At 47.5% G+C, this 10013-nt stretch overlaps 1 long non-coding RNA gene across 1 annotated transcript; it reads left to right on the plus strand.

Moving 5' to 3' along the window:
* Positions 1-433: 433 nt before the first annotated feature.
* On the plus strand, positions 434-9738 carry LOC139277937 (uncharacterized). Its single transcript, XR_011596180.1, has 2 exons — positions 434-723; positions 9404-9738. It is a non-coding gene; the product is annotated as an uncharacterized lncRNA (long non-coding RNA).
* The last annotated feature ends 275 nt before the right edge of the window (positions 9739-10013 follow it).

Consider the following 10013-nt stretch of genomic DNA (forward strand, 5'->3'; position numbering starts at 1 on the left):
TCTCTCTTTAAGGCACGAATATTCGGTTTGGTGATGTCGCCGCTCTCAGTCTCTGCTGTGGAAGGTTGTTGCTGTGCTGTACGTGCCACTGAGCTGAGCTGTCAGGCGAGATAGATACAGATAAGGAAGGCCATTCGTCTCACTTAGTTTATCCATCCAGCAAGACATTTCGGTGCCCCCATTGCAGCATCCAATTGTCCGTTGAATAACAAACTTCTTATTCATTCCTGGGATTTGGACATCGCTGGCAAGACGGGAATTTACTCCCCACCCGTGTTCCCTGTGAGCGGTGCTTTATTCCGCATGGCCTGTTTCCTTTAGCACACGGTCCCTTTAAATTTCTGCACACACGCAGGATTTACACTGGGGGAGCCAGTGAGTGGATTGCCGGGACCCTTTCCCATTACTGCACAGCCGTGCGGCTTAGAGGGAACAAGGCCCATCCCTAATCGCCCCTTGAGAAGGTGGTGGGGAGCCGCCTTCTTGAACCGCTGCAGTCCGTGCGGTGAAGGTGCTCCCACAGTGCTGTTTTCACAAAAAATCCTGTTTAAAAACTTACACTTACAATTTTTGCACGCCGATTATACTCTCTACACCAATTAACACTGGGCAGTGTGTGCACACTCTCAACTATGTTGTGGGACCCTGACTCACAAAGCTATACAGGGCACCGGCCTGGATGCCCATGACCCGGACCGAATGGATGGGCAGTGGATTTCGGGGGTAAGCAGCACATTTCCTTCCGCTGTCACAGCTCCAACGCAACTAAGCCCAATCTCCCTCTCCCCCATTCAGATCTTCTGGTTACTCCTTCTGCCTCACAACTCTCCGGGATGGACAATCTGGGTTTCCGTGTACCCCTTGCATTCTTGCACCACCCAGGCTCCACCAGAGGCCCTTCATGGAGACACATTTTTCCCTATTCCTTCCTCACCGAGGTAGATCGATCTTCTCCCTCTCCCCCTCCTTCTCTCCTTCTTCCCCCTCTCTTTCCCCAACCCTTCTTCTGGCCTCCCCACCTTCCCCTCCATCCTATCATTGTTATTCCCCTTTTGTCCCCCTCCCATCCCCACCCCATCTCTTGCCCCGTCCCTTGCCCCATCCTTGCCCTGTCCCCCCTCCTCCTCCCTTTCCTCAGCCTGGGTCCAATGATCTCCCTGCCCTCTAACCCTGCTTGACCTGAAGACAGCATTTGGTTTACCTACCCCTGTGCAACTCCTCGGAACTTTAGACGAGTAATTTAAGAATGCAACTCGAGGTGTTGCTGACAAAGTAGCCACAAGTTGTCACTTGATATTATTCTGTCCCTTTCTCTTCAACGGTTTTTCTTGCAGGGCCCATGTACTGATTTCAGTTTAACAACATCAAATAATACTTGTCTTTTTCTTTAGAAAGAGAGATTTGCATTTCTTTAGCGCTTTTCACGACCTCAGGATGTCCAAAAGCGCTTTACAGCCTTGTCGGAGGGGCAGTGCTGAGGGAGCGCTGCAGTGTCCTATTTGGAGTGTAGTCACTGTTGTAATGTGGGAAACACAGCAGCCAATTTGTGCACAGCAAGCTCTCACAAACAGCAATGTGATAATGACCAGATAATCTGTTTTAGTGATGTTGATTGAGGGATAAATATTGGCCACAGGACATCGGGGATAACTCCCCTGCTCTTTTCTGAAATCGTGCCATGGGAACTTTTACGCACAGCTGAGAGAGCAGACAGGGCCTCGGTTTAATGTCTCATCTGAAAGACGGCTCCTCTGCCAGTGCAGTACTCCCTCAGTACTGCCCCTCCGACAGTGCGGAGCTCCCTCAGTACTGCCCCTCCGACAGTGCAGCACTCCCTCAGTACTGCCCCTCCGACAGTGCGGAGCTCCCTCAATACTGCCCCTCCGATAGTGCGGAGCTCCCTCAGTACTGCCTCTCCGACAGTGCAGCACTCCATCAGTACTGCCTCTCCGACAGTGCGGTGCTCCCTCAGTACTGCACCTCCAACAGTGCGGCGCTCCCTCAGTATTGCCCCACCGACAGTGTGGCGCTCCCTCAGTACTGCACCTCCGACAGTGCAGCACTCCCTCAGTACTGCCCCTCCGACAGTGCGGTGCTCCCTCAGTACTGCCCCTCCGACAGTGCGGTGCTCCCTCAGTACTGCCCCTCCGACAGTGCGGCGCTCCCTCAGTACTGCCCCTCCGACAGTGCGACACTCCCTCAGTACTGCACTGGAGTGTCAGCCTAGAATTATTTGCTCAAGACCCTGGAGTGGGACTTGAACCCACAACCTTCTGACTCAGGCAGAGAGTGTTACCCGCTGAGCCACGGCTGACATATAACAGAAATGGAATTATAAAGATAGCAGAAGGGGTGACAATTCCGCGGCTGACTTTTCAGTTGGGATTCCGCTGATAACTTTCATACGTCAGATTGAGACTTAAAGGATGCATTGGACACATACACAAACTTAGTGTCAGTCGATTATCATCAGGCCATCGCCGTAGAGTGGGTAACAGTAGATTCAGGAAAGGCCATGCCAGTCTCCCAAGATGCCGGGCATCATCCTCACCAACGTGTGTAGGTTGTGCTGTGAAATGACAGCTCTACATGCTCGGAAAGACTTGTTGCGAAATTGCTCCTGTTCTCTGTGCTCTTGTTTCTCCTCCTCACCCTTTGCAGAACTTTGCAGAAGCCAATATCGATCACATTTTAACTATTTACTGCCATTTGTCCAGAAGAGTTATATATTTTATACCATTGGCTAGTTACAAGTACGGACAGGTTTGTCCATTCATATTCAGTCGTTGCTAACATTGACGGGGTCAGCAAGCACTGCCACTCCTCCATTCTTCACTGTGCACAATGTGTATAGAATCACAGAACGGTTACAGCACAGAAGGAGGCCATTCGGCCCGTCGAGCCCGTGCCGGCTCTCTGCAAGAGCACCTCAGCCAGTCCCACTCCCCCGCCCTTTCCCCGTAGCCCTGCAAATTCCCTTCAGATCCTTATCCAACTCCCTTTTGAAAGCCACGATTGAGTCTGTCTCCACCACCCTCTCAGGCAGCGCATTCCAGATCCTAACCACTCACTGCGTAAAAACGTTTTCCCTCGTGTCGCCTTTGGTTCTTCTGCCAATTGCCTTAAATCTGTGTCCTCTGGTTCTCGATCCTTCCACCAATAGGAACAGTTTCTCTCGATCTACTCTGTCCAGACCCCTCATGAATTTGAACACCTCGATCAAATCTCCTCTCAACCTTCTCTGCTCTCTGTGCAGCAGAATTATTATAACCGCAATTACAACCTTGCTACACACTATAAGACAGGAATGATCCCTGCGCCTACCATTGAGTGTTGGATGGTTCCACTATCGAGCTGGTCACGGTCCTTGCCCAGCACTCAGACTCTCGCACATTTTTCAGCAACACCTCGAAACCGAGCAAGAGCGGGAACCCCGACTGACTGTACCCTGCCCCACCCCGGAACATCCGCATCAGCCTTGGTGGAGGGCAACTAACTCAGGGTGGGACTCGAGCCTCCGACCATCTGGTCTGTGCACCTCGGATTGCGCGCGCGTAACTTGCCTGTTTCTCATTTCTGTTGTTTTTATGGCCACAAAACTTTGCGGAAGCCAATATCGATCACATTTTAACTATTTACTGCCATTTGTCCAGAAGAGTTATATATTTTATATCATTGGCTAGTTACAAGTATTTGCCATGTTTGCTGCCACATATTGATATAGACAGATAGGCAGGGCAAGTATAGTGGGTATAGTATTTAATTCTCCACTCCATTCCCACTCTGACCTCTCTGTCCTCAGCCTTGAGGAACAGCACCTCATCTTTCAATTCGGCACTTTACAGCTTCCTGGACTCAACATCGAGTTCAACAATTTCTGATCATAACCTCTGCCCACATTCGAAGTCTCCCATTCCCAGTTACACCCTCTCTAGACCCATCTCTTGTTCCTTCACTTGTCCCATTACCAGCTCCTTTCGCCTCGCACCATCATCCCTTTTGTCTCTCTAATCTCTCCTGCCTTCCACTCTATCACAGACCTTCCCTTTTGATCTTTTGCCCCCTCCCCCCTTTCCCTGCCCCCTGCACTTGCTTAAAACCTGTTACATCTCCAACTGCTTCCAGTTCTGACAAAGGGTCATTGACCTGAAACGTTAACTCTGTTTCTCTCTCCACAGATGCTGCTTAACCCACTGAGTATTTACAGCATTTTCTGTCTTTATTTTAGTATTTAATGGGCATTATAAATTTCTAATGGTTTTCTCTGACTCTTTGGTACCCTGTTGAGTGCACAATTTCCCAACTGAGAAGATGGCGGGGTGATTTGTTCCCATGCTGTGAGGACTGGCTATTTCAGAGTGGTCCAGGATGTCTTTGAGTTCATATCTGATTTCCAGCGGCCCATTTGAAAATGGGGACTTAGACATGACCTTGCAGCCTTCCTGTTACATGACTCCCACCCCGCTCCATGGCACCGTGCTGTGGTATACTCTCACCTTTGGAATTTAATTCAGAGAAGTGTGAGGTAATGCATTTGAGGAGGGCTAACAAGGCAAGGGAATATACATTAAATGGTAGGATACTGAGAAGTGTAGAGAAACAGACGGACTTTGGAGTGCATGTCCACAGATCCCTGAAAGTAGCAGGCCAGGTGGATAAGGTGGATAAGGTGGTTAAGGAGGCATACGGAATGTTTGTCTTTATTAGCCGAGGCATAGAATACAAGAGCAGGGAGGTTATGCTTGAACTGTATAAAACACTAGTTGGGCCACAGCTGGAGTACTGCGTGCAGTTCTGGTCACCACATTACAGGAAAGATGTGATTGCACTGGAGAGGGTACAGAGGAGATTTACAAGGATGTTGCCAGGACTGGAGAATCTAAGCTATGAGGACAGATTGGATAGGCTGGGGTTGTTTTCATTGGAACAGAGGAGGCTGAGGGGAGACCTTATAGAGGTGTATAAAATTATGAGGGGCCTGGATAGTGTAGATAGAAAGGGTCTATTTCCCTTTGCAGAGGGGTCAACAACCAGGGAGCATAGATTTAAAATAATTGGTCGAAGGTTTAGAGGGGATTTGAGGAGAGCTTTTTCCACCCAGAGGGTGGTGTGGGTCTGGAACTCACTGCCTGAAAGGGTGGTAGAGGCAGAAACCCTCACCACATTTAAAAAGTACCTGGATGTGCACCTGAAGTGCCGTAACCTACAGGGCTACGGACCCAGAGCTGGAAAGTGGGATTAGACTGGATAGCTCTTGGTCGGCCGGCACGGACATGATGGGCCGAATGGCCTCCTTCTGTGCTGTAAATTTCTATGATTCTATGACCCTGCTCCACCAGCCCAACTCATTTGCAGGTAGAACGTTACAATTAACTTGTGAAAAATGAACAATGCTTTTAGTTGAGGAAGGGGGCAGAACCTTTACATGATGTGATAGGAATGCATTCCCACCAGGGAACACTATTTCTTCAGTGTGTATCAACAGTTGTTGGCACTTTAAGTTGCCCTTTGTGTGGGGAAGTTGATGAATGAATTGGAAAATTTTCTATCTTGCATGTCAAGGTAGTTAATGGTACTCTCATTACATCAGAATATAATTATCTGAGACTTAGCTTCCCTGATGCTTTAAGCAGTAAGCTGATCTTTAATCAGGATCAGATTATGGCGAATGCAATTTGCAAACAAGCCACACAAAATCTGTGCGTTCAAATTTGTAATTTGTCACTGTCAATCTGCCACACTAATACCGCACGGTAAAAGAAAGACTGATTTATATAGCGCCTTTCACGATCTCAGAGCGTCCCAAGGTACCAACAAAGTACTTTTTGGAGTGTGGTCACTGTTGTAATGTGGGAAACGCGGCAGCCAATTTGCGCACAGCAAGCTCCCATAAACAGCAATGAGATAATGACCAGATAATCTGTTTTTGTTATGTTGATTGAGGGACACCGGGGAGAACTCCCCTGATTTAACATCTCCTCCGAGACGGATGTACAACTGTCCCAGTAACCTAACTTAGTGAAAGATGTCGGAATGTATTTACCTGGTATCACATTTAATTTAATCCTAAATACTGATGGGCTGAATAAAGCGTTCATTGAGTAACACAATGATGGACAGCTCATGCCCCATTTTCAAAACCGCTGTTCAAGACTAGTTTCTTCCACCTCTGAGCTGATTTCACTCCCTGAAACTCGATAAGAAAATGGTCTTACTTTCATTGTCTTTCACCACAGTATGGCCGCCACTTTTCAATAGTTTATTTTAAAAATGCCTTCAGTTCATTCTAGCGCATGCAACTCGCCAAGGCTTCTTCGGCAGCACCTCCCAAACCCACGACCTCTACCACCGAGAAGGACAAGGGCAGCAGGCGCATGGGAACACCACCACCTCCACGTTCCCCTCCCAGTCACACACCATCCTGACTGGGAAATATATCGGCCGTTCCTTCATCGTCGCTGGGTCACAATCCTGGGACTCCCTCCCTAACAGCACTGTGAGAGCACCTTCACCACACGGACTGCAGCGGTTCAAGAAGGCGGCTCACCACCACCTTCTCAAGGGGCAATTAGGGATGGGCAATAAATGCCGGCCTTGACAGCGATGCCCATATCCAAGAGCAAATTTTTTAAAAGATGCACAGATTTCCCAATGTTGACTGCACGCCTAAATCTAAAGGGGCAGATCTGCCTGGAGTCAAACACATCATAAAGTGTCCACAAATTCACCACTGGATTCAGGCATTCTGTTACAGTGGGTCAAAGACCTAGTAACCCAGCATTCCTAACGAGGCTCAGACCTGGTGCTAATGTAAAAGAAAGAAAGGCTTGCATTTCTATAGCGCCTTTCACGACCACCAGACATCCCAAAGTGTTTTACAGCCAATGAAGTACAGTCACTGTTGTAATGTAGGAAACACGGCAGCCAATTTGCACACAGCAAGCTCCCACAAACAGCAATGTGATAATGACCAGATAATCTGTTTTTGTTATGTTGATTGAGGGATAAATATTGGCCTCAGGACACCGGGGAGAACTCCCCTGCTCTTCTTCGAAATAGTGCCATGGGATTTTTTACATCAACCTGAGAGGGCAGACAGGGCCTCGGTTTGACATCTCACCCTGAAAGACGGCACCTCCGACAGTGCGGCACTCCCTCAGCACTGCACTGGAGTGCCAGCTTGGATTTCTGTGCTGCAGTCCCTGGAGTGGGACTTGAACCCACAATCTTCTGACTCCGAGGCACCTGTACTGCCCACTGAGCCACGGCTGACAACATGTGAAAGGGGGACAGGAGAACATGGAAGTCATTCTCCTCAGACAGGAACCTTTTTTAAGTGAAGCTGAAGCACATTTAGTCCTGGGAGTAGCGCTGTCTTGTCTTTTGGCTTCACATCATTAGATGAGTGAACATGAGAGAAACTAATAACTGAAACAAGATGAAACGGCTAACGTTACAGACACTATCCAATTTTAATGAACAAGAGGCAGAGCTTTTGTGCTTAATGAGGATCCAAGCAATGAACATTTCTTTCATTGATGTGATATTATTTTCTTCTTAGACAAAGCTCAATAGAGAAAGAATCGAACCTGTTCATCTAGGGACATAGGAGCAGGAGGAGGCCCTTCAGCCCCTCGAGCCCATTCGGCCATTCACTGAGATCACGGCTGATCTGTGACCTAACTCCATCTACCCGCCTTTGGCCCCCATCCCTTGGGTTCACAGAAAGCTATCAATCTCAGAATTAAAATTAACAATTGATCTAGCATCAATTGCCGTTTGCGGAAGAGAGTTCCAAACCTCTCCCACCCTGTGTGTGTAGAAGTGTTTCCTAATCTCACTCCTGAAAGGTCTGCCTCTAATGTTTAGACTGTGCCCCTAGTCCCAGACTCCCCAACCAGCAGGCAATCCTTTCTCTCTATCCACCCTGTCTATTTAAAGGGGAAGGGGAGACTTTTTCTTGCTGTAAATGTCCCTGCTTCATATTGTTAAAGAAATTATATAACTAAAAAAAGACGGCAGTTATGTGAGCTCCGTGGAGCCCTTGGATCTCCCAACCTAATCACAACTGGAGTAAGGTCGGAGTTTGGGATGAGATACCTGTGTCCCAGGACAGTTCCATTGATAGCAATCCACGGGAAAGCACACGCTCAGATGATTATACAGAACCCGTGGCTTGGGAGGATTTGGAGGCCCCAGATTTGTTCTCGGTCTGTCCTGGCGCCGTGGGCCCCGTTCCTGGCCACTCCCTATTGGTGGTATAATGGCACAAGAGTGGGTGAACCTGACCTGACGGAGTTCAGAAAAATGACATTAAAAAAAACAGCTAAAATTTGTCTTTTTCGTTTCATTTATAAAATGGCCGATACTTTGAATAAAAAGGACTCCACCTAGACTTACTTTCTCCATTAATTAATTGCATTTAGCTCCATTGTCCATTCCCTGGAATGTAGAAGGTTAAGGGGTGATCTGATTGAAGTTTTCAGGATATTGAGGGGAACAGAGAGGGTGGATAGAGAGAAAGGATTCCCTGCTGGTTGGGGAGTCTGGGACTAGGGGCACAGTCTAAACATTAGAGGCAGATCTTTCAGGAGTGAAATTAGGAAACACTTCTACACACACAGGGTGTGAGAGGTTGGGAACTTTCTTCCACAAACAGCAATTGATGCTCTAGATCAATTGTAATTTTAAATCGGAGATTGATAACTTTCTGTTAACCAAAGTGATATGGGGCAAAAGCGGGTAGATGGAGTTAGGTCACAGATCAGCCATGATCTCATTGAATGGCAGAACAGGCTCGAGGGGCTGACTGGCCTCCTTCTGTTCCTATGTTCCTATGTTTAGATTAGAATGTTAAATAAACCCATGTACCCATTTCCCATGATATAGGGACTAATTAAAATGAGAAGATTGAAAATGTCTAGAAAGAAATACTGATATCCACGTGTAATGCTTTAAGGGCTGTTTTCAAATCCCTCCATAGCCCTCGCCCCTCCCTATCTCTGTAATCTCCTCCAGCCCCACACTCCCCCGAGATGTCGGCGCTCCTCTAATTCTGCCCTCTTGAGCATCCTCGATTTTAATCACTCCACCATCGGTGGCCGTGCCTTCTGTTGCCTGGGCCCCAAGCTCTGGAACTCCCTCCCTAAACCTCTCCGCCTCTCTACCTCTCTTTCCTCATTTAAGACGCTCCTTAAAACCTCCCTCTTTGACCAAGTATCTGCCCAAATATCTCCTTTTGTGGCTCGGTGTCAAAGTTTGTTTGATAACGCTCCTGTGAAGCGCGTTGGGATGTTTTACTACGTTAAAGGTGCTATATAAATACAAGTTGTTGTCAGTTTATCAGCATGTTATTTTCTTTAGGCACTCCACAGTTTTATCGGCAATTTCTTATCATTCTCAGGCTTCTGATCTTTGCCGTAAGAGCCATGACGAGACAAGAGAAGATCAGGACGTAATGTGCACGCAATGATCACTCTACATACTCCTCCCATACATTTAAAAAATGCAGTTTATGGCATGTATGTTCTGGTGAGGTGCTCACAGGTCTGTGGAGCTGTTGTATTGTGAGTGGCTGAGCCAGGTCACGTGATGGTCACAAGACTCAATAAAACCCCAGCCAGTTGGGTTTAGGTCATCCACGATGAGGTATGCAGTTCTGAGCCTAGTGGATGAACTGGCAACGTGTAGTGTGATTGTTAAACCTTTGTTAATAAACCAACTAGTTCTTAATAGCAATGTGTCGCTATGAATTCTGAAGCAAAGAACCCATGAAGCAAATACATCCCAGCAGCTGAGGCACAGCTGCACATGTGTGTTACATGTTACCATGGCAATGGGCCCTTCCAGTGCAATCCCACCACCAACTTTATTCTCTTAAACTTTATATCATAACACAGTATGTTTGAAAAGTTCCAAGTAAGTGAGTCATTGAAAGGTTGAATGAAAGAACAGTTCGACGTCTAGTCATGTTCCCTTGGATTCCCTTGTTGTTAATTAAAGAGAGTGCTCTG

The sequence above is a fragment of the Pristiophorus japonicus genome, chromosome 13 (genome assembly GCF_044704955.1).
Source record: "Pristiophorus japonicus isolate sPriJap1 chromosome 13, sPriJap1.hap1, whole genome shotgun sequence".
Taxonomy (NCBI): Eukaryota; Metazoa; Chordata; class Chondrichthyes; family Pristiophoridae; genus Pristiophorus; species Pristiophorus japonicus.